The sequence below is a fragment of the Schistocerca serialis genome, chromosome 7, assembly GCF_023864345.2.
Source record: "Schistocerca serialis cubense isolate TAMUIC-IGC-003099 chromosome 7, iqSchSeri2.2, whole genome shotgun sequence".
NCBI classification, from domain to species: domain Eukaryota; kingdom Metazoa; phylum Arthropoda; class Insecta; order Orthoptera; family Acrididae; genus Schistocerca; species Schistocerca serialis.
In genome coordinates, this window is record NC_064644.1 from 360029034 (window position 1) to 360053738 (window position 24705).

A 24705-nucleotide genomic window follows, 5' to 3' on the forward strand; every position below is an offset into this window, starting at 1 on the left:
CTTCTACACCATCCCCCTTCCACTCCACCCCGTAGGCTGCGGGATTTTACTCCAGCAACGCTTCTTTCACGTTGTAAGTGGTGTTGAACTAATTGTTGAAGCTGTAAAACGTACTTACATAGATAAAATAATTTTTATAAATAAATAGATTTAAGAAATTAAATTTCTATAGGAAACAAGGAAGTTTGTTTCTGCATTAAATGCGTCACATTTCATGAGCATTAGTGAAGAATGTTAACAAATGAATTCATAATATTTATTTCATATTGAGACACAAAAATTATATAATTTTCAATTATATTTCATAATTTAATTAACTGTAAAATAGTATCAGCAATAAATTTCAATTAAACCAGACATTCCTAACTTCAAGTGCGTTCCTACATGAATCAGAATTAGCAACTGAACAGAAGAGTGAGGATGTTGTGGATGTCGTCTGGCTGTTGAAATCGTCTTTGGATTACCTGTGGTGGATAGTGTGTGTTTGTGTCTAGAAGTCAAGTGTAACAAGAAGTTTTGGGTTTCAGAAGCTATCAGTATGCAACACTTCCACATTGGAAGAAATGCGGTGGGTGATTGTAACAGTCTAACCATATAAGTCAGGGCTGCAGTAGGAAATGTACTGCATCAGGCACTCGTTGCAGATTTTTCTATAGGACTCACCTCACTTCTTCTGAAGATATACCTCTCACAGCAAAAGAAAACGCTCAGTCGTGGCATCTTTTAGGAAGTGATGCTGTAGCGGTGATCGTAGGAAAATTTGGAGCTCCCTTTCAGTAAAGAGTGTACAAATTTTGCTACGAGCGATGTCTTCTTGAGTGCTGTACTTCTTGATACAGCACTGTTAACTTTACATAACACGACATGATATTTGTATAAATCAGTACGGGATACTGGCGAATAATATTGATGTTGAACATGGTTTGTAATCACATATACAATACCACATTTAAGATAACCTCTAAACATAAAATCTCGGAAAGATTAACACAGTTTTACGATACAATCATACAGAGAACATTCACAACCACATTCGGCTATGAACGTCCCTCGACTCTAAATTCCCAGAACTACCAATACAGTTGCTCACATCCACATCTGCACCCCGCTCTGGTCTTCACTGGTAAGTTAACATAACTGGTTTACGCAGACTATCTGTAACTGTGATGTTAGAACTTCAGCAATCAACTGCCAATTTAGAGTACTGATAACACAGTTACAGACAGTCTGTGGTGAGAACTTTATACCTATTGATTGTGGGTTCTGTGGAAGAAGGAAAGGTACAAATCTTATTTTTGTACGTCTTCTAAGGTAAGAAAACATGTGCACTGTTGACAAAAACGTGAAGGTGCTGTCCGTCCCATTCTATCTAGCATATCCTTACCAGTACATTGGAAAATTTATTGTTTTGTGTGACCAGATGTTTGAACTCACATCCATTCTGTATCGATTTTATAGCGCTCTTCGATGAACAATACCACTTAAGGTCAACTATTACGTCACTTGTCTTAATTGTGTCTTGTGTATTTTCCATGTTGGCATTTCTGACAAATAAGTCTATTATGAGCATTATTGGAGTGTAAAGTGCACTTCTGTTTCACGTGTCTTAAGTCTATGTGTCATCTAGATGTATAGTATTCTATCTGCATGTGATGCACAGTATTATTGTGAGCAGTTTATTTTTTATTCACGCTCATTTGAATACATGTTTATTTTGCACACATCTCGTGTACGTCTATAACATTATTATCGTATTCATTGTGTTCAATGTTACTGATGTTCCTCAGGTATTGTTCACTTGTTTGAATCTTCATTTATTTGTGCATGTCTTGTCTTATGTACATATGCGATGTTCTTATCACATTCAATGTAACAATGTTCTTCATGAACAGTTTACTTGTAAGGAAATTTATTTATCTGTACTTGTCTTGTACGTCTTGACTAAGGACAACTATATATATGAGAATGGTCGACTGGGCTTGACCCAGTAGGGCACAACTGAAAATATAATATCCCCACAATATCCCACAGCACTGAATGAAGTTTTAGTGTAACTGTTGGGGAGTGAAGATTTTTGTTGTCTCTTGAAGTGTGTGTGTGTGACGGGCCAAGTGAACATAGATGGGCCACTTTGCCAAGACTTTCAACATTCCATCTCAGAAACTTAATAGTCATGAGAAGGAGCTGTGTAACATGTCCGACTGTGGCCGCTTTCGCCAACTCACCACGAGCGGCCGAAGAGGAGGAGGGAGCCGGAAGCCTGGGGCAAGCCCCCAAGGAGAGGGCACTGCAGTCGTTCTGCAAGCACACAGCAGTAAGTCGGGCCGCCGTCCTCACCTCGCTCAAGGAGGGACACTTTGCGAAGGGCCTGTCTGACAACGAGCAGCATACCGAGAATTGACGGACACCTGCAGCCATTAAGATGGCATGCCAAGAATGTACGCACGAAAGCATCTGAGTTCTTCTGGCCTGGTGGCAGTCATTTTACCTGCCTTAGAAAGCAGGAACGTGCCGACAATTCCAGCACCCCATGGGCATAGTGAGGAGCATACACAAAGTATGGGGAACTGGCACAGGGGGGCGTGTGAAAGAAGTCAGCGCTCTTAAAATGATGTTTTTCTCGACAGTAAGGACATTCCTTATACGACTGATGGGACTCAAATAGTGGCAACTATTTATTCACATCCGATACAAAAGAGTTACGTGTTTGCACCTGTTACTGTCCTTCAAAGTAGTCACCTGCGTTGTGTAAAACCCGTTGCCCACGATGTGGAAGGAGTAGTATACCGTTAGCAGGGCCTGCTCTGTTGATGGTGCGAATGGCGCGGGCTACTGCCTGTCGAATCTCTGGAACAGTTCTGAAGCGAATGCCGCCTAGTGGTTCCTTCATCTTCGGAATCAAATCAAAGTCACAAGACTTAAGTTCGGAGAGTATGTTGGGTGGTACAGTACTTCCCAGTCCCATCGACCGAACAGAGCAGCCATAGCTTGCGCTGTATGAGCCCGCGCATTGTCGTGCAAAGTGATGGGTGAGCTGCGCAGAAAGTGTCGACGCTTCTTTCGCAAAGCTGGTCGCAGGTGATGCTCAAAAAACGAACAGTAATACTGTGGATTGACGGTCTGCCGTGGAGGCACGTAATGCGTTTGGATAACACCATCACAGTCGTACACGAGAATCACCATAACTTTCACCATACTGGGGCTCTGACGCACTTTCGACTTTCGCGGCGACCCATAATGACGCCATTCGTTGGATTGGCGTTTCAGTTTTGGCTCGTACGATGTGGCCCATCCAGTGTTACGATACGGCGTAAGAAAGCGTAAAAAAGCCTCTCCTTCGCGCTCATAGCGCTTCAAGTGTGTCTGAGAAGTGTCGTAACGCATCCATTTCTGCATTTTTGTCAAGTCATATAGAACCTATCGTGAGGCAATTTTTCTCATATTTACTATCAAAAACAGTCTTGATCACAATGTCTTTATTACGGTGACCGGTTTCGACCACTGTTGTGGTCATCTTCAGACCTCCTTCTGGTGGTAAATCACTTGAGTAGTGATGACCACTGTAGAGGTCGAAACCGGTCACCGTAATAAATATATTGTGATCAAGACTGTTTTTGATAGTAAATATTTGTAACACATTGATCACTGTTCACTCCCACAATGTATTCAAAAGTAATTTTTTCCATGCCCAAGCGTTCCTTCAGGATGCGAAGCACAGTTGTATGGGTTAATCCGGTTTCGTGGGCGAGCTCACAAATTGTATGGCGTCGATCACTGTCCACTAAGTCGACAACAGCATGCACTTCTTCTTCAGAGACGCTAGGACGACCTGCCCGATACATGTCTGCCACAGTTTGCCGACCTTCGTTGAAGGCTTTTATCCAAAGTTCCACTGTTCTGTACGGCAGTGCCAATTCCCCGCACGCCTCTTGAAGACCTTGATGACACTGTCGTGCTGTACGACCTCTGACACATTTAATATTGATCCAACTCCTTTGTTCCTGTTTCGAAAACATAGAACCGTTACATTAGACCGCTAGCTCACAAGTGACTGTATTTCCCTCAATTGTGCGCACGCCGGTGACGTGGGACGGACGAGTGCATTTGCTTGCAGGTAAGGTACGTATGTCAACAGCGTGTGCTATCAGCGACAATAGAAGATTCCATTGCATAGTGTCTCCATAGCAGTGTTGCCACTATTTAAGTTCGAACCTACGTAAATCACGGGTGCTGGCAGATTTTGGGACGGCGCCCAAACATGAGTCTGTCCAGTCCTCGCGCAGAAAGAGTGGTTATAAAGAAGTAATGCGTAGCTCCCCTCAGAACAGCCTCGGAATGCAGGAAAACATCGTAAGAATGCGAGAGAAAGATGCCGATTCACGAAGCACACGCAAGCCCATGCCAGATAGGAAATTTACACTCCGCATGGAGAAGCGTGGCTATGAAACGGCGATCTGTCACTGGGCTGCACTGAAAATGAGAACGCCGAAAGGAAGAATATTTCGAAGAGGAATTGAGCTCTGACATGGAAGATAAGTGAGGGGGAGTTGCGGAGACACAGCGGAAGGGAGAGGACATGGGCGCTCTTCCACCTATCATCAATATCCGCCTTCGGACACCGTGATAGCACAGGTTCGGCCACGCGACCGACAACTGTCAGAAAACTTAGAGAGCGTACTTGTGCCCCCCTGCAAAGCCGCAAGTCCTGATGAGGGCACCCGACTCGCTCCGCACAGCTCCGAGGCGACACCCGTTCCAACGCAGCGCATGCCACCGACAGCAATACTCGACGAACGATAACAAAGAATGGTGAGACGATTCGGCTCCTCCCCGTTCCCCTTAATAACTGAGTCGTCTCCACGCCCAGTAAAATCGGCCCTGAGATATATAATTTTGTTTTGGTTTGTGTAAACAGCACGAAAATATATACATTTCTTTCATGTTTTGATCTCCTATAATCGATTTTATACATTCGTACATGAAACCCTACATTACGAACTATTTGTGTTTGATTTCATTTCCTTATTGATTTCAATTAATTTTTGGCTCCTAACGTGGCGGAGTCTCATCAGTCATCTGCTCATCATTTCATGTTCGACAGCATGGAGTAGAATTGACAATTCACTACATTTTGGCACCCAACGTGGGGCGACCTGATTGGTAATTTTCGTGGTATCTGATGTCACAAAATAGTTTCTCGAGATCATAACAATGTTGTTGTTGCTGTGGTCTTCAGTTCTGAGATTGGTTTGATGCAGCTCTCCATGCTACTCTATCCTGTGCAAGCTTCTTCACCTCCCAGTACTTACGGCAACCTACATCCTTCTGAATCTGCTTAGTGTATTCATCTCTCGGTCTCCCTCTACCCTTCACGCTGCCCTACAATGCTAAATTTGTGATCCTCTGATGCCCCAGAACGTGTCCTACCAACCGGTCCCTTCTTCTAGTCAAGTTGTGCCACAAACTCTTCTTCTCCCCAATTCTATTCAATACCTCCTCATTAGTTATGTGATCTACCCATGTAACCTTCAGCATTCTTCTGTAGCACCACATTTCGAAAGCTTCTATTCTCTTCTTGTCCAAACTATTTATCGTCCATGTTTCACTTCCATACATGGCTACACTCCATACAAATATTTTCAGAAACGACTTCCTTACACTTAAATCAATACTCGATGTTAACAAATTTCTCTTCTTCAGAAACGCTTTCCTTGCCAATGCCACTCTACATTTTATATCCTCTCTACTTCGACCATCATCAGTTATTTTGCTCCCCAAATAGCAAAACTCCTTTACTACTGTAAGTGTCTCAGTTTTTATTTCTTCTACATGGATTTTAATACCTACTCTGAATTTTTCTTTTGTTTCCTTTACTGCTTGCTCAATTTACAGATTGAATGACATCGGGGAGAGGCTACAACCCTGTCTCACTCCCTTATCAACCACTGCTTCCCTTTCGTGCCCCTCGACTCTTATAACTGCCATCTGGTTTCTGTACAAATTGTAAATAGCCTTTCGCTCCTTGTATTTTACCCCTGCAACCTTTAGAATTTGAAAGAGAGTATTCCAGTCAACATTGTCAAAAGCTTTCTCTAAGTCTACAAATGCTAGAAACGTAGGTTTGCCTTTCCTTAATCTTTTTTCTAAGATAAATCGTAAGGTCTGTATTGCCTCATGTGTTCCAACATTTCTACGGATTATAACAATATGGATCGTAATAACCCCTTCAGCATTGAAGCGCCGAAACTGGTAGCTACACAATAAATAAGATCATAAGAACGGCTGTAGGCTTTTCATTTTCTTACAATAGCAGTTGGGGACGCTATTTCCAAGTGGGTTGTGGCGCCTTAACTCCTCACCAAGATACCACCGTTGTCCTTTGTCCACACTAAAAGTCATGTGACATATCGCATTATATTACAATTTAGTGTAGTGTTGTCTTCCATAAGGAAAGGAAACTGGCCACGTTATTTTCTAACGAACTGTATCCGTGTTAATATTTGATAACCCAGACGGAACCTAGGTTTGGGTGGCTGGGTGAGAATTTGAACCTCTGCCTTCTCAGGTGTGAGTCAAGAGTCCGACTATGATGCCATCTCGCTCAGCACCTGTTGACTGAGATATCATCCACGTAGTATAATTCTATATAAGAGAATTGATGATAATACAGCTGCAAGCTTTAGAGAAACTATGTCTCACAGGTAAAGCTCTGTCACTATTATTATCAGACTTACGCCTCTCATTGGTTATATTCGGGTTCTGGTAGACGGTACTACATACCCTGACGTGACAAAAGTCGTGGGATAGCATGCACATATACAAATGGCGGTAGTATCACGTACACAAGCTATAAAAGAGCAGTGGGTTGGCGGAGCTGCCACTTGTACTAAGGTGATTCATGTGAGATGGTTTCCGACGTGGTTATGGCCGCACGAACGGGTATTGACGGACTTTGAACGTGTCGTGATAGTTTGAGCTAGACGCATGGGACGTTCCGTTTGGGAAATCAGTGGGGAATTCATCATTCCGAGAACACCAAATTTCAGGCATTAGCTCTCACCATGGACAACGCAGTGGCCGACGGCCTTCACTTAACGACTAGAGCAGCAGCGTTTGTCAGTGCTAACAGACAAACAAGACTGCACGAAATAACTTCAGAAATGGATGTAGGACGTACGACGAACGTATGCGTTAGGACAGTGCTGCGAAATTGTGTTAACGGGCTATGGAAGAAGACGATCGACGCGAGTGCCTTTGTAACAGCCTGCGGCGCCTGTCCTGGGCTCGTGACCGTATCGGCCAGACGACTGAAAGACCGTGGCCTGGTCAGATGAGTCCCGATTTTAGTTGGTAAAAACTGATGGTAGTGTTCGAGTGTTGCGCAGACCCCACGAAACACGAAATACTGGCGGGGGGGGGGGGGGCAGTTGTCAAAAAGGGGCACTGTGCAAGCTGGTAGTGGCTCTGTGTTTACACGAACTAGACTGTGTCCTCCGATCCAAGTGACGCGTTCATTGATGGGAAATGGTTAAATGGTTGTGTTCGACTACTTTGAGATCTTCTGTAGCCATTAATAGACTCCTTGTTGCGAAACAAAGATGAAACTCAACGCTCCATGTCACCAGGCTACAATTCTTCGCTATTTTTTGAAGAACGTTCTTGACGATTCGAGAGAATGATTTAGCCACGCAGATCACCTGACATGAATCCTATCTAACATCTGTGGGACATAATCGAGAGATCAGTTCGTGCACACAATCCTGCACAAGCCACACTTCCGCAAATATGGACGGCTACAGAGGTAATATGGCTCGATATTTCTGCAGGGAACTTACAACAAATTGTTGAGACCATGTCACGTCGAGTTGCTGCGCTACGTCAGGCAAAACGAGGTCCGATACGATATTAGGAGAGATCCCATAACTTTTACCACGTCAGTGTAAAATGAGATAAACAATCTTAGTTATTTCCCTTAAGATATAAAGTATACAGAAATGAGTTGTACCACGTGAATGTATAAATTTGTAAGAAACGAAGATTTTACTTGAACCGTCTCATGAGAATGTAGGCGTTCGATTATTTGACAATGTATGCTGATGTGGCATCTTTTAGACTGATCAGTCACAATTTTAGTTTTACGGAAGTTCTTAACGATTGACTATATTACTTACTTGGGACATTAATAGAAAGAGCTAAATAATTCTTACGTACTCCCAACTAATGATGTGACTTAAGCATTCGGTCAACAAATGCCACAGTCACCCAATAACGAAACAGGGAGTTGCCCGCTAGAGAAATTACCAACAGGATATACTTGTCTCATCGCACGTATAAATACGTCAGAAACAAAGAATTTTTTGTAACAAGCAATATAATTGGAATTCAATGGGACCTGAAAAGAGGTGGAGGGTGTACTGATCAGCGCTGGCGATACATTGCCCCTGTATCGACTGTGATCAATAGACTTGAATAAACGACGAGCGGTGGTCGTTTTCGTTCGGGCTGCAAGTTAGTTGGTTAATAAACGGAATTGCCTCGCGAATGCAGGATGACGGTGATTCAATAGGGTACAGTTCTCCGAAAAGTCAAATGCAGTGATTGTTCGCTTGTTTCTGACTGTAACATAACTACAGAGCAGCTTCGAGTAATTAGCTTTTCTTCACATCAGGTTTGTGATTACACAAGATTTACGAGGAAACCTATTAAGAACAACAGATACCTGCATTTCTATTATTTTCGAGAATTCCTGCTGTGGTAAATTTTCCCAGCTCACTAAAGACATTGCGATCGGCGCGGGCGTAGCCGGTTCGAATCCCGACGTTGGGTTCAGTATTCAATACCATGGTTTGCTTTGCAAGTAGTGTATAGTTTATCTCTTTAAAATAGTATTCAGTTACCCATCAGAAAACTCCTTACCATTGTGTCTACTTAATTCTCAAACTTCTCATCAATAGTCACCTGTATAGTGTGCAGGCGATGTTGTTGACGATAATCGATTAATCTCATCTTAACATTAACTTTGGGGTTAATCGAGGGAAGCAGGGTAAGTGCTGGTTCCAGATTTTGACCTCCCCGTTCTCTCACCAACAGCACAAACACACTATTAATTAATTCGCCTACATAAAATGACATATTTTTCACAAAAACAGAAGAATGCTGAAATTTTGTGATTTTGAAAGTCCGAGGAGCATTTTCCTTGAAGAACATTGTAAAGGGTCCACCTTGGCTCACGTTTGTAAACAACAGCCAAGGCGCAACCTTTAAAATATCCTTCGTTATAAGTTTCCATATTTATATCAAGATAGTAACTGTTCTCGAAAGAACAGATACCATTGATGACCGTGCGGCTTCTCTAGAATAAATGATAATTAATTGAAACACTCAGTTGCCGACACGTGTGTTGACATATCTTGATAGGGACGGCTGAGAATGAGTGCCCCGACCGGAACTCGAACCCGGGATCTCCTGCTTACATGGCTGACGCTCTATCCATCTGAGCCACCGAGGACACAGATGAATAGCGCGACTGCAGGGACTTGTCCCTTGCAGGCTTCCCGTGAGACCTACATTCCCAACTGTCCACAATCTACCTGCATAATGTTCCCAATAGATACTTTGACCATCCACTCCCATTTTCAGCTGTCCCCATCAAGGTATGTCAACAACACCTGTCGGCAGCTAAGGGTTTCAATTAATTATCATTTGTTTCCATATTTCTTAAAGTACCTAGTACATTCTTGTGACTAGGTCCCGAGTGGGTGAACGACTGTTCTGGCGTTGTCCGTTCCTCTACAATTTCTTCTAAGAAAAATATGGTGTTACTAATTTATCGATTCAAACTACCGATTAAAACTACCATCCATCTAACATCGCAATAAAAATAGTCTAATAATAGTATTAAAAGTGAAGTAATAATAATGAAAAAAGGGAGATCTGAAATGGAAAGAAGAATAGAGTGAAAAGAGTAAGAAAGGTATTTGTCATTACAAAAAGTATGCGGAGTAGCACAAATACATTACCTAGGCTCGAACGAACGCGTCAGAATTTACACTGAGCAAAAGCACTTGCGACAGAATACTTACACATGGTGCGACAAGAGGAAACCTTAGTGATCAAGGACTTGAAAACTTCTCGGAATTTCAAAATCACAACGTCATTTCAGTGTTTTTCTGTTGTCGGCGAATTATCATCTTTCATTTTAAAATTCACTAAAATTAATGTAGAGTAATGCAATTTCGGGGATACAGTAGTCTAGGTAACATATATGAGTAATTAGCATTATAAGACCACAGGTTAATGCAAGCGCGAGATAAGCCATTGCTAATGTGAAACGCTGGTACTGCTTTGTAACCTGTGTAACCGCCAGAATATTGAATGCAAGTATGCAAACATGAATGCATTGCGTTGTATAAGTGCTGGATATCAATTTGTGGGAAGGAATCCTATGCCTGTTACACTTAGTCAGTTAATACAGGGACGCTTAAGGCTGGTTGTGGATGATGCTAGAGTTGTCTTCCTCTCATGTCCCACATCTGATCTATTGCAGACAGTCTAGTGACCGAGCAGGCCAAGGAAACATGTCGTTGCTCTGCAGAGAATGTTGGATTACAACAGTGCTGTGTGAACGAGTGTTATCCTGTTGGAAAACACTCCCTGGAAAGCTGATAATGAATGACAGCACAACAGATCGAATTATCATATTGATGTAAAAATTTGAAGTCAGGGTGCGTGGGATGACTACGAGAGTGCTCCTGGCGTCATATGAAATCGTAACTCCAGGTGTAGGTAAGGTGTGTCTATCACGTGCAGAGGTTGGTTGCAGGCCTACAACTTGCCTCTTTCAAACCACCTCACGGCCATCACTGGAACCGAGGCAGAACCAGCTTTCATCAGAAAAAACAACAGACCTCCACCCTGCCCTCCAATGAGCTCTCGCTTGACACCACTGAAGTCGCAAATGGCGGTTGGTTTGGGGTCAGTGGAATTCACGCTACAGTGCATATGGCTCTGAGCTGTAATTGAAGTAACCTATCCGCCAGTTCGTTGCGTCACTGTGGTGCCAACTGCTGCTCAGATTGCCGCTGTAGATGGATTGAAATGCGACACAACCATACACCGATAGCGATGGTCTTTCTTGTCGGTAGTGTCACGTGCCCAACCGGAGCCTGGTCTTCTTGTGACTGTACATTCTCGCTACCATCACCGCCGGCAGTCATGTAAAATGGCTACATACGCGCCAAGTCTGTCTGCAATAACGCTGAAGGAACATCCAGCTTCTCATAGCCCTATTAGACGACCTCATTCAAACTTAGTGAGGTACTGATAATGGTGTCTTTGTCACCTTGAAGGTATTCTTGTCTAAAATCAACTCACCAAGTTCACTCTGAATGGTAACTAACGCTCACGACTGTTACAGCGTACATTTAGAGCAAACCTGATGCGCATCCTCATAGTGGCTCTATTACCGTCACTCTAGTGCGACTGGTGTGAAATTTGAGTAGACATCGTCTTGCAGACGTAGAAATTAGAATTCTGGCAGATGGACTGCTATAAACTCTACATCAAGCGATAACTTCCGCTTCCTTGAACAATTTTTTCTGCTGAAATGGTACAGTGATTAGGTCACACAACTTTTATTTAGAAGGACTTAGATTCTAAACTTCCTGGCGGATTAAAACTGTGTGCCTAACCAGGAATCGAACCTCTGACCTGTGCCTTTGGTGAGCAAGTGCTCCACCGATTGAGTTATCGACTCATCATGACCCGCCCTCACATCTTTACTCCCCCTCCCCGGTTGTCTTCTCTCTTACCTTCCACATTTCTGCGATGTTGCAATGTCTATGTTATTACGAATTACGGTGCAAAGTTACTTTTTGCTACGACTATAGCAGTTATTAACTACATTAAACGTATTCCAGATTTCTACGAATTTCTTCCGCACATCTTACAAGACCAGCGCTCCTGGAAGAAAGGAGTGAGGGTGAGTCGTTAGTCGTGCTTGGATAGCTCATTCGGTAGAGCACGAAAGGCAAAGATCCGTTGTTCGAGTCCCAGTCCCACACAGAGTTTTAACCTGACAGGCGTATATGTGCTTTTGAGTCTGTCAGAGCTGTAATGATTAGGACGTTAAAATTACGCGATCAGTTATTTACTTGCTGCAATGTTCTATCACCTTCTACCCTTGGGACTTAACCAACTCGCAAGTGATTGACACGTATGATTATGGTTGCGTAGCTTTTACTGGAAACACTGCAGTCTTTGACTACAAAAGCCTTCTTGGCGGTAAGAGAGTGCTGCAGCGACTACTTATCTCCAATCTGATAGAAAAATTATCCGGTGACAGAATTCTCTCTAAGTCCATTCAGATAGCGTGGGAACTCTGAAAATTCTATATGGTCATAACTTAACAATCTATGGAATGCTTTTGAATTACCTGCTCTGCAGTCAGCGTGGTGAGTCTACCTACTCCTATACTAAATATATGACTAGTGGACAAAGACTAACCACGAAATATCAGTACTGACACGAGGTTATTGCTGACGTATAATCAGCACATGGATTGTCAATATTCCAGTTGAGCTGCGAGAACACTGGGAATAGAGGACAGAGGGAAGTAAGGCTTCAGTCCACGAAACTCGCCCAAATACTGTTTAGGTAAATAGATCATGAGCAGTGGAAAAATGCTCCTATCGGAGCACAAAAAGGAAAATATGCTCCTGTTTCAAAGACTCTGGCTGACAAGTGGGGTGCCAGCTGCCTCATTCCACCTTCTTCAGTACGTTAAAAATTTTGCCAAATATTTCGGTAAGCGAACATATCCGCACACTTTTAACAGGAAGCGCACCTCTCCCTCCCACAAGCTCTCGTAACTGTAACTCGCTCACTCACACTAGTCCATCGTTGTAAGTCACTCATACCCTTCCATTTCCACTGACCCGTCCCAAGCACTCATTCAGCGCAACTCATTATCTCTTTGAGTCTATCTGTTACCCTGTCCTTTCTCACAGCCACATTCTCTTTCGTTCTATCCTACTATATACTTCTGTCTCCTTTCAATGTAACTGTCTCCCTGTTGCTCTCTGTTACTGCTACAATGACCTTCATTGCATGCCACTGCTGCCGTCTCTTCTCGCTGCAACTATGTCTCTCTTTTCGTCGTTGTCACTGTCACAGACTGTGTATCTGATTATCATTGGCTCTCACTCACTTCCACTCTCTCTTTCTCTTTATTCCTCTCCCACTGGCGCTGTCTCCTTCATTCTTTTCCTAACACTGCTCTGTCACTATCACTTACGTTCCACTGCCACTATGTCCCTCTCTCGCACTCATACTGCCATTGTCTTCTTCGCTCGTTTTGTACAACAACCACGGTCTACTATCTTCCGGTGTTTATTACCTTCCCGTCTCTTTCCACTGCTACTACCTCCTTTCTCAGTAAAAAAAAGCGCGAATATGCTCGTATGGTAAAATTTTAGTGAAATTTTTTAAACGTGCTGAGGAATGTTCAAAACATGGCTCAAATGGCTCTAAGCACTATGGGACATCTGAGGTCATCAATTCCCTAGACTTAGAACTACTTAAACCTGACTAACCTGAGGACATCACACACATCCTTGCCCGAGGTAGGATACGAACCTGCGACCGTAGCAGCAGCGCCGTTTCGGACTGAAGAACCTAGAACCACTCGGCCACAACCGCCGGATGCTGAGGAAGGTAGAATGAGGCGAACTACCCACTTTTCAGTCAGTGCTTTGTAATCGGGAACTTATTCGCCTTTTTGGTGCTCCGAAAGGAGCATTTTCCACTGGTTCCTTTCTTTTCACTTACATGAAAGAACGTCATGAGTCAGTAAAATTTTGATAGTTTACTAAACTAATTTTGCATCTCAGATCGGATTTTACGTGCACAGAAATTTTAAATGTTCTACAGGAGAAAACGTGAGGTTCCAAGAACACTTCTGGTAATAACGGAGACACTGTACAGTATATCTATTCGTGGTTCGTCACATAATAAACTACGTTTCCGTCTCACAACGAATTTTACGTGCGTATTTCAGGTGTACAAGTAGAGTGAATTCGAACTTGTGTATCTCGGAAACTGATATAGACATCGAGAAAATTTTCAAGGTATTTTAGAAATATACCGTAAAAATTTCAGCTATTTTCTGTGCACAGCCATCTTGGAACCAGTGGCTCGAGTTTGGTACGAAAAAATCTTAAAAAACGATTTTTTGGGATTTTCTAGGGAACCATACACTAACTGATAAAGGTTTTTCAAAACAGCAGGATGTTACTTCTAGATAAATGCCTAGAGAATAAAACGTTACAATCTGAGAAATTCGCTGCTGTTATTTGTTATTTAGATTTCGCCCCATCTGGATTATACGTGCGTATTTTACGTGAAGAAGCAGGGTAACTTTGAACCTCTGCATCTCGGATATTGCTAAAAATATCCTGTGAGAGGTATTGGCAGTTCTCCACATGGATCCACCAACAGACTAGAAGGAAATGATGCCGACGATGCGCGAGGACGTGCCGGAATGGATATTGAGGCAGCTGTTGACCTTCCCCCTTACTGGAATGCAACAGTCTTTAGAAATCCTTGCCAGTTTGGACGATGTCGAAGACGAGCGAAATCACCGAAATGGTTACAGAGAAGGTCAAAAGCCTCATAAAGTCAGGACGGAAACATACATGCACCTGCGAATAATCAGTCAACCTTTTCTTATGGATTGGATATACTCGTAGTTTGGGTATTGTGTTCCGTTTGTTTAACACTGATGTTCGTAAAATACTGTACAATCAACGGGAGTTTCTCTAGGTGAATCAGCAGGGAAGAGAGCTGCCGAAATGTGTGGGAGTATGGCTATGTGTCTCCGAGTGAGCTGGATAATTAAGGGAAAAGCAACCAGCATAAGGGCTCTTCCTCTCGGAGCGGAAAACGTCCCCACCCCCTGACCACCTCAAGTAAACTTACATTCAGAAAAAAAAACAGGACACCTTGAATGACTAGAGATAGGACGTTCATATTCACAGGACACGTACATAAGTATGTTTAGCAGAAATGTTTAGGATTTATGTCACCTCGGTTCAGCGTGAATCCTGTTGCTTAATAGGCACATGGTCCGGTCCGCCATGTTCCATGCGTGTTGACATCAACGCGCATAAGGCGAATAGCGTCCTGTGATTTAGCCATCGATGCTGCATTCACCTGGTTCCAAAGTTCATCTGTGGTGGTTGGCGTTGGGTCACAGCCCTGAACCCATCGTTCCACCAAATCCGACGCATTTTCGATTGGCGACACGTCTGGTGATCTGGCGCACCAGGGCAAAAAGCTCACATCCTGTGACACCAAGGAGGTACGTATTCGTACAACAACATGTGGTCGTGCATTATCTTGCTGGAAAATAGCGTGTGGGGTGTCAGAGAGGGTGGGGCTACAGGTGTAGGATCTCGTTCACATAGGTCACAGTGGCCACAGTGCCCTGGACACGCACCAAGTGTGATTTGTGGTTGTACCTAATAGCGCCTCTCACCATAAGGCCTTGAATTAGCGCTGTATGTCTTGTGAGAATGCAATCAGTGTGATGCCGCTACCCTTGTCTGCGGCGAACAAAAATGCGGCCATCATTTTCAAACAAATAGAACCTGGATTCGTCCGAAAACCTTACCTGGCTCTATTCTTGTGCATAATGATGTCGTTCCATGTACCATTGTCGTCGAGCATGTTTCTGCACTTTCGCCAGAGGTAAGCGGAGAAGCGGACGACGCGCATGTAGCCCATACTATAATAAACGGTGACAGACTGACACCCCTGATAGTGTACGCCGTGTTACGCTGTTCCACTGTTGCGCCAGAGCCGACGAGGAGGCAGGTCTGACCTGCAATGTCATTCGAATGAGGTGTCGATCTTCTCGGGGGGGGGGGGGGGGGGTCTGAATGGTGTGTCCTGACCCATCTCGTCGTCTTCTACAGCCTTCCGTGAACCATTCTGCCCACATCCGTTGCACACTGACGAAACATTTCGTTCCACACGAGCTGCAATTTCTCGGATGGATGTATCGCATTTTCTCATGCCAATAATGCTCCCTTTTTCAAACTAACTGATTTGACGGTACGATTCGTGCATACGTCTGCGAATCATCCTGCATGTCTGCTCGTCACGCTGATCCACTACCTTCGGTTTATAGCGACTACAAGGGCTGTAGGCACAATTTACCGGTAGGTGGCGTTGCGTGGGACATCGATGGTGATCTTGAACCCACGGGCCGAACTTGGTTCTTACGCCAATCATTTCTGCAGAACATACTGATGTACATGTCCCGTGAATATGAACGTCCTGTCTCAAGTCGTACAAGTTGTTTCGCTTTTTCTGAGCACGAGTGTGCGTGTCGGAGACAGATCGGATCAGAGGATTTACCTGTGGTCCTGAAATCATCCGATGAGTAGGTTAGCTCCAATTGATTCATTTGGCCAGGGGACAAGAACACACTCTCTCACGCACATTTCTGGCACGCACTAAGGACAACAACTTAGTAAGGAAAGATTGGTTCACAGCATGAAACCAGCTGTGGAGACGAAAAAGGGAGAGAAAGTCTGTGCGACCACAAATATCAGAAAGGTGAGCGTAGATGATAAGGAAGGTCACATAAATGAAATGTGTATGCTAAAATGTTAAGAAGGTAAGAAGTTAGTGATAACTCAATAAGCTGGGGCTAGTACAGTAGTACAGAGTACAGTCTGACCGACTTTGACAGAAGATCTGAGATAACATTGGTTATTTAACTATAGGAAGGGCTCACTTGGAAGTTACTACGTTCATGGTGTCTAGTTTCCCTTCCAGTTCAGCCAGCGATTTACAGAATTCCAGGAAAGGATAATTTGTGGAGAAAAAAAGGGAAGTAAATAGTGGTTCTCAAGAAAGGGTAGGAAGGCGTGTGGGTGGCAAACCAGAACAGCTATTTTATCAAACATTAATTTTTAAGTAGTAAATTAAGGAAACTAAACTATTTCTGGTAGATGACCTGGCAAAAATTGCCAGTCTTGCGTGCAAGATGAAGACGGAGTTCACCATCAGTAGTATTGTCGACAGGGTCGACTGTGGAGTCGAGTGTAGCGTCTGAATCAGAGGCTGAGACGTTCTGCGACCGTGTAGAGTGCAGATTCCTCGACTTGCGCCGTAGGTTGGTGAGTTTTTGGGTTCCGATTAATAGGTCAGGAGTCCGCTACACACAGGAAGCGACTACACAGGTAGCGGGGCTGTATGGAGGGGACAGGGCGATTTTTTTTAAGTTACACGATTTCAGGAAACTACAGGAAGAGCATCAGTGTAAAAGGATGAAGGTCAGAGCTAACAACAATCGATATTGTAGTAGTAAACTGTAGTAGCCGTGTTTGGAAAGAACCAGAGCTCCAAGCACTAATAGATAGCACTGAAATCCAAATCGTTATACGTAAGGAAAGCTAGCCCTAGATAGGAGGGCTGTCCTGAAAGTAAGTTCCTATAGGTCACGAAATGGAAACCACTCTGAAAATCCGATGACGATTTGTACACATATATTGGGGAGAGTCTCCGTCGAACGCGGCATGTAGCTCTTTTTAAAAAATGGTTCAAACGGCTCTAAGCACTATGGGACTTAACATCTGAGGTCATCAGTCCCCTAGACTTAGAACTACTTAAACCCAACTGACCTAAGGACATCACACACATCCATGCCCGAGGCAGGATTCGAATCTGAGACCCTAGCAGCACCACGGTTCCGGATTGAAGCGCCTAGAACCGCTCGGTCACAGCTGCCGGCCAAGGTATTGTAGCAGATCCCACAGCGCTCATGTGTAGCCTAGCACTGTCATGCTGAAAGAGAGTATTTCGATAGGTGGCACGTTCTACAGTTATAAACACGATTACGGCCTGCTGTGTGTCACACAGGAACGTAATTGGATTATACGCTACTATGTTACACGCTACAATTCGCGCCCTCTGGGGGCAGAGGGCTGGAACTATTTAGACAAAAAGAATAAATGTGTAGAGTAGAATAACGTTTGTTTTACTTAAAAAACTTTGATTTTTCATACAAGAAATTTGGAGGCATTACTTTTCAACGCTCCTTCAAACAACTAAACCACACGATAGCAATGCTAATGTAACTGATGACAGTGTCAATAAAGTAGAGTTACAAAATAAAGTTTTCCAAAATTCTTTTACTGGAGAAGACGAAGTAAACGTTCCAGAATTCGACTCAAGAAGGACTGCCAACATGAGTAACTGAGACGTAGATATCCTCGGTGTGGCGAAGCAGCTTAAATAACTTAATAAAAGCAGGGTATCTGGCCTAGATTGTATACGAGTTAGGTTCCGAAAGACCTAAAGACGAAAAGTCGCACAGGTCACACCAATACTCAATAAAGGAGCAATCCGCTGAGATTCAGACCTATAGCACTAGGAGATTAAAATTAAAACACGTGCAGCCATCTCTTTTGCATTTAATTGATACGTACAACCAGTTTCGGTGTTCCATTCCACCATCTTCAGGTCCCTTGAAAAATGAAAACTGGGAGGAATCCAAACACTTGTGCAGACATAACAGGAGGCAATATTAAATAACAGGTGTCCGTAAATCTCTGGGTTACACGACACTACCCTTTCGTTCTTCAACCGTCGACTTTGGTCAAGGGGCCTGAAGATGGTACAAATTAAACACCGAAACTGGTTGGATAAACAAATTAAATGCAAATGAGACGGCAGCAGGTGTTCTATTTTCATTGTTCTTAAACATCGGAAGTCCTTGTAACTGTTCGTAGAAACTGATGATAAGTTGTCGAGTAAAACAGAAGTAATGTCTGGCGTTCCACAAGGAAGTGTTGCAGGCCCTCTGCTGTTCCTGATTCATATAAATGACTTAGGTGACAATCTAAGCAACTCGCTTAGATTATTTGCAGATGACGATCTCATTTACCGACCTGTAAAGTTATCAGATGATCAAAACTATTTGCAAAACGATTTAGCGAAGATGTCTGTATGATGCAAAAAGTAGCGTTCCACTCTAAATAGTGAAAAGTTTGAGGTTATCCAGATGATACTAAACGGAATCCTTAAAATTTCGGTTACATGATGAATCACGCAGATGTAAAGGTTGGAAATTCGACTAAGTACTTAGGGGTTACAAATACGAACAACTTAAACTGGAACGATTTCATTGATAATGTTGTGGCGAAAGCGAACCACAGACTGCTATTTATTGGCAAAGCATTTAGAAAATGTAACAAGTCTACTAAACAGACTGCTTACTCTACGATTGTCCGCCCTTCTCCGGAGTATTGTTGCGCTGCGTGAAGTACACTCCTGGAAATTGAAATAAGAACACCGTGAATTCATTGTCCCAGGAAGGGGAAACTTTATTGACACATTCCTGGGGTCAGATACATCACATGATCACACTGACAGAACCACAGGCACATAGACACAGGCAACAGAGCATGCACAATGTCGGCACTAGTACAGTGTATATCCACCTTTCGCAGCAATGCAGGCTGCTATTCTCCCATGGAAACGATCGTAGAGATGCTGGATGTAGTCCTGTGGAACGGCTTGCCATGCCATTTCCACCTGGCGCCTCAGTTGGACCAGCGTTCGTGCTGGACGTGCAGACCGCGTGAGACGACGCTTCATCCAGTCCGAAACATGCTCAATGGGGGACAGATCCGGAGATCTTGCTGGCCAGGGTAGTTGACGTACACCTTCTAGAGCACGTTGCGTGGCACGGGATACATGCGGACGTGCATTGTCCTGTTGGAACAGCAAGTTCCCTTGCCGGTCTAGGAATGGTAGAACGATGGGTTCGATGACGGTTTGGATGTACCGTGCACTATTCAGTGTCCCCTCGACGATCACCAGTGGTGTACGGCCAGTGTAGGAGATCGCTCCCCACACCATGATGCCGGGTGTTGGCCCTGTGTGCCTCGGTCGTATGCAGTCCTGATTGTGGCGTTCACCTGCACGGCGCCAAACACGCATACGACCATCATTGGCACCAAGGCAGAAGCGACTCTCATCGCTGAAGACGACACGTCTCCATTCGTCCCTCCATTCACGCCTGTCGCGACACCACTGGAGGCGGGCTGCACGATGTTGGGGCGTGAGCGGAAGACGGCCTAACGGTGTGCGGGACCGTAGCCCAGCTTCATGAAGACTGTTGCAAATGGTCCTCGCCGATACCCCAGGAGCAACAGTGTCCCTAATTTGCTGGGAAGTGGCGGTGCGGTCCCCTACGGCACTGCGTAGGATCCTACGGTCGTGGCGTGCATCCGTGCGTCGCTGCGGTCCGGTCCCAGGTCGACGGGCACGTGCACCTTCCGCCGACCACTGGCGACAACATCGATGTACTGTGGAGACCTCACGCCCCACGTGTTGAGCAATTCGGTGGTACGTCCACCCGGCCTCCCGCATACCCACTATACGCCCTCGCTCAAAGTCCGTCAACTGCACATACGGTTCACGTCCACGCTGTCGCGGCATGCTACCAGTGTTAAAGACTGCGATGGAGCTCCGTATGCCACGGCAAACTGGCTGACACTGACGGCGGCGGTGCACAAATGCTGCGCAGCTAGCGCCATTCGACGGCCAACACCGCTGTTCCTGGTGTGTCCGCTGTGCCGTGCGTGTGATCATTGCTTGTACAGCCCTCTCGCAGTGTCCGGAGCAAGTATGGTGGGTCTGACACACCGGTGTCAATGTGTTCTTTTTTCCATTTCCAGGAGTGTAGGATTGACGGAGGACATGGAAAAAGTTGAAAGAAGGACAGCTCCTTTTGTATTGTCACGAAATAGGGGAAAGAGTGATCTCCTCATGAAATTTCAGTCAGCGACCTTCTCCTCCGATGCGAAAATATTTTGTTGGAAGAAGAAATGATTATCATAATAGAATAAGAGAAATCAGAGCTTGCACGGAAAGATTTAAGTATTCGTTTTTCCCGCGCGCTGTTCTAAAGTGTAGCGGTAGATAAATAGCTTGAAGGTGATTTGACAAATCGTCTTCCAACCACTTAATTGTGAATTGCAGAGTAATCATGTAAATGTAGATGTCTTTACTGTCCTGTTGAAACGGGTCAGTTGGATCAGTTTCATGAGTGGTAGACGTACTCGACGTCCTAGCATACTAACAGTGTTAATTGCACATTACATGCAATTCAGTCTTAGACATATGCAGCCTTTGGAAAAGGGACGAGCCGACTTGTTTGCTTATGAGCCTACGCAAGGCTCGTTTAATTTCCATTCAGTCCTATAAATGTCTGTGAGTGGGTGTGATTTGGCAGACTGAGAAGGTATGGCAGTACATTCCTTAGACATGTAGAGCAGAAAAATGGGGTACGTCCACTTGATTAAGTTTCACAGGACAGGAGTTTAAAAAAAAAAAAAAAAACTGAACACCAATATACTGATCCTGAAGTAATTTACTTTTTGTAGTAGACACTCGTCGGAGTATGACTGAAATACTCCTCAGGAACGTCCATAGTTAACAGGGCACTCGTTTAGCGTTGCCATCTTAACCTTGTAGATGGGAATCATCGAGAGCAGAGAGCGTCGGTCAGTGGCATTGTAAGACGTGTATATTTCTATTGTCTATTGTCAAACCATAATTTATGAAAGATGTTTATATTTTATTAATAGGATTAAGTATGAATAATTAATATTTGTCATGTTGGAAATAATTGTGGTAGCAGGGAACGTCTGCACCAAAGTATTGTTGACAAGAGAGACCGCAAATTGATATAATTTTAAAAAGGGCGGGAGAGACCGCGTATGGATACATTTTAAGAAAAGAGCGGGAAAGACCACGCATTGATACATTTTGTAATGGTAGCAGGGATTGTCTGCACCAGAAAGCATTGTTGGCAGGAGAGACCGCACTTAAGCGTTCGTAGGAAGTCAGTAGTAAGCGAGAAGTGAAGCGAGTCAGTAGCAGGTCTGAAGCGAGAGGTTGAGAGGAACGGTGTGCCTGCCAGCTACTAGGTATGATTTACAAGAGATTAGAAACGGATGTACAGAGACATCAGCTAACTTTTATAATAAGAGGAACTAATATTATTGAATTAATTTTTTGAGAAATTCAAGACTACTGAAGGTATGTTTGCGCATTGCTAGTTGTAAGATTATTGTAAAAAGTAAGTCCCATTTGAACTTTTGTAAAATCATTTCATTCAGAATATAATTAACTTTTGCCAGCAATATTGCATTTCTAATTATAATTCATCCAAAAAACCATCAACGTAAAACTTTGCAAAATTTTATTGTTGTCAAGAAAAAGTTTAACTATGAATTACGTAACTTCAGTCAAATTAATTAAAGAATTATGTCAGCTTTGCTATTAAAGAATAACTTCAGCTTTGGTAATAAATACAGCCACTTATTATGAAAGCCTACCAGCAGCTAATTGAGTATAGTAAACCAGAGTAAGTATATTCATGTCGCAGTTCGATGTAGCAGTCAGATGGCGATCCAGTAACAGTAAAAAAGGTAAGGAACAGTTTTGGGTTATTGCAGATAACGACTGAGGGCCGCACGACGATGACACAGTCTATGTTTCGTCGAAATAATCCGAAAATCACTTTTTAAAAGCGGCAATTAAATTTGTATGCGAAGATTGAGAAAGAGAATAAATTTCAAAGGGAAGATTTCATTTGTTATTATTATGCAAGAGATAGCAAGGGGGCACGGTTGGCAATACTTTTCCAGACGGGGTCTAGCCATCACCACTTGACAGAGAGGCGACCGTTCGCGTAAGAGCCTCCATCGACACTTTGCTGCTTTGATTCTGTAAATATAGGACGCTGTAAGAGTGGTCCTTTTACGGTATGTACAAAGTTTTTGGAATTATTTAGTTTGACTCGTGTTAGTAGTTAATTTCTTTCTTTCAGTTGCGGTAGATAGCGATGTGGTTCGCTGTATCTTTTTTGCTTAACTTCTTAAGTAATCTCGTGTGTTTGACTGTACCTATAAATGGGTGCTTTGTTCTTTCAAAGCAGCCGCCACATATGTACTCTTTCCCAAATGTTTTGGTAGTCTGCGTACTTAGTCGTGTCTAACGATTTTTCTTATATATTAACAGAATAGCCTTTGCGTCTGGGAAGGTATCCTTTGTCCGGTAAATACGACGTATCACAAACTTTGTTGCTACTATTGAATCGCGTGGTTCATAATGCAGAACTCGAAGTAACAATGCCAAGAAACAGCAATATGTCCACAGAATTTCTGTCTGTTTCCATTTCTTATTTCATTTTTTGATGATAGCAAAATTTTTGTCCCGAACCTTGTTAGTACTGTTAATGGTATGGTTCATATTATAGAACTCAAAACAACAAAGCCAATGAATATCTTTATGGGCACATAGTGTCTTTCTGTTTAGTATTTTTTGATTTTCTGTTGATAGTACAGTTTTTGCCCGTCAGCCTATAAAGTGTCCTAAATTTTCTTGTTAGTGTGACATGGCGTGAGTAAAATTAAAAGAGTGCATAATTGCGAACCTAACGAATAGTTTTTTATGTGAGAACTATCTTTTCGTTACTGACTTTTATATTTGTTATTTCTTTTACGTGATGGTCGAGGAAACACGCTCCCTGTTCCCTGGACCCACGTTTGATACTTGTTCATATCATTGGTAGTAAATTTCAGATTTAAATTTTCCTTTTGCATCCGTATTTAAGTGAATTGAGTGTTCTCATCCAACCCGTTATATTGCGTCACATTTCCTGAAAAACGGGGCTGGTTTTGCTTATAGGAAAATCTTTCTCCGAAAGTGTTTCCAGAGACCGCTTATGTCATGATGTCGAGTAGTGCGTACTCATTACTCTTGTTAACGTCGTAAACGCTGCAGAGACGCTACTTTCAGATTGTTTGTAGATAGGAAACGCTGTTCTTAAGGAATAAATTCCTGACACTGAGAAAGAAAGGAGGCCGTGAAAAATGAAACTCCAAGCAGAATTCATTTACTGTTCCATAGTTATTACTGAACGTATGCCCAATAAAAAGCTAAAGCCTGAGAGAGGTCTGTTAGCATGTTTACTGCCAGCATCTCATGCAGTGAGTGCTCATGAGTAGTAAAACTGCAGGTATAGAAGCAGTGGGCTACAGCTGTGTGTGGGACAGGTGTCCCTTAGCGCCCAGGGAGTTAATATTCTTGTAACTGTGGCATCGGACTGGTGCTCTAGGGTAATTTAGCTGTGGACGAGACTCAAAGTGAATTCGACTCTGGCCTGCTGTGTAGCCAGATTCTGCCAACGCTCCCCTGTATAAGAGGCAGCCTGCGATGGAGGTAGTAACCTCGGCCATCCATTCACTACCTGGTTTTTGCTGGAGCGGCTGTGTGTGTCTCCCTCCTTACCTGGGACAACAACAGGTTGCCAACTAAGATACCCCTTTCCACCTCCGGTAAGAACAGTGATATTGAGAGTGTTTAGGCAAACAGGAAGGGTGACTGGTAAATCATTTCCAGTTCATAAGTAACAAAGTGAGTGAATTTGTAGTGCAAGTGGAAACCCGCTAGGATATCACAAGGAGTTCGAAAAGCCTCTGGGAAATTTTAATGTTCATTTTGTGTTTATTTATTTTTTGTAAAGTTTGCGGTCTTGTAAAATCTTTTGTGGACCAACAGTCCTTGCATAATGACAGTTATAGACATTTGAAATTATATTTGTCTTTAGCTTAAGGCAGG